The following is a 1686-nucleotide window of genomic DNA, read 5'->3' as shown; positions in this document are numbered from 1 at the left end:
ATATATATATATATATATATATATATATATATGGACACACACATACATCTCACATCTGAACAATGAATAACCTCTGGTACACACTTCTGATCATAAATTCACTGACTGAGCAGGAGCTTTATTTCAAATAATGCAGGATTTTTACATTTTATATTTCAGAACAAACTTTATAGATGAGCAGGAGAGCAATAGTTTAAGGATGGTTATACTTCCTGCGGAGTAATGCTTCCTGAATTATAAAATCATTGCGGACCAAGGGCGAAGAGGGATCAATACAGATTTCACGAGACTTTTTGATAACGAAACTGAAACAAAGAAAAAGGATTATCATTACTAAAATGTATTGTTTTATTTATTTTACAAAATAAAAACAGCTGCAAAATAAAGATGTGCATGAGACAAAATTTAGATGACAGGTGAGAGCAAATACTAAGACCAGATAAAAGCTTATATGTTAAAACTCTCATTGTCCCTGAATTCTACTTTATTTCCTAAGCAACGGTCATCCTGAGAATGTTTTATTACACTTGCACGTGTAATAAATACATATTGAAATGTAAGTAAACTTGCTGTAAAGGAACTTACATGACTGCAGTCATTGGACACCGTTGATCCGTAATGTAATATGAGCTGATATCAACCTGCCTAATTCTTATATGAGAGAAGCTGCGGCAACATCCTGGACAATAAACAATAAGAAATGTATTAGACTGTTTTAAAAAGTACGACAGAAAAGAAATCTCTATAAACCAATAGCAACAGTAAGAATAAGAAACGTTTTAGTATGTTACACAGGGCTCTAGAGTGCGACCAATTTGGTCCAATTTGGTCCTAATTTCTCAACGGTGCAACTAAAAAGAATTCTAGGTCGCACCAGTGCGGCGCTATGGAAGCCTGTTTCCGCCACACAAAAAAAAAGTAGCCATCGAAATTTCGACTTATTAACCCGAAATTTTGAGTAAATTAACTCGAAAGTTTGACTTACTAACTCATAATTTTGAGAAAAGTAACTTAAAAATTTGAGTTGCATTGTCAGTCAGTAATCTACGTGAATGATGTCATTTCCTTGTTACCCGGAAGCTGAAGTCCTTGGCTACAAATGCTACAGCTAAGCTACCAGTATTAGAGCCAGTCATGAATGTACAAATAGCTGAGTATTTTCAACGTGGCTTCACAAATGATGAAATCCTTCCGTTATTAGCTGAATGACATGGCGTTACTATCAGCAAACGTTGCGCATTCCTCTGCGCCATATTCTTCCGGGTAACAAGAAAATGACCTCATTCACGTAGATTACTAATTGGCAGAGCTACCTCGAAATTTTGATAAAGATAACTTGAAATTTCGAGTTTTTGATTTTTTTTTAATGGCGGAAACAAGCTTCCACAGAGACCAGCTGTTCAGTGCAAAAAAACCCCAAAACAAAACAAACAGAGATAGGCGGGAACTCTCTGACTGGCCGTAGTCCAGTCCAGATATTCCTGTAGTCCTTTGCGTGTGTATGTTTCAGTATATGTATATGTGTATGTTGGGTAAGTTACTTTAAAATAGTAACTTAGTTACATTACTAGTTACTTCTCTCAAAAGTAACTCAGTTACTTCAAGTTACTCGTTACTTTCAAAGTAACTAGTTACTAGGGAAAGTAACTTTGGTTTTACTCAGAATTCTTGTGTTAATGTGTTGCT

The sequence above is a fragment of the Pundamilia nyererei genome, unplaced genomic scaffold, assembly GCF_000239375.1.
Source record: "Pundamilia nyererei isolate P.nyererei 1_Seehausen unplaced genomic scaffold, PunNye1.0 scaffold00114, whole genome shotgun sequence".
NCBI classification, from domain to species: domain Eukaryota; kingdom Metazoa; phylum Chordata; class Actinopteri; order Cichliformes; family Cichlidae; genus Pundamilia; species Pundamilia nyererei.
Note: the sequence above shows the minus strand (reverse complement) of the source record.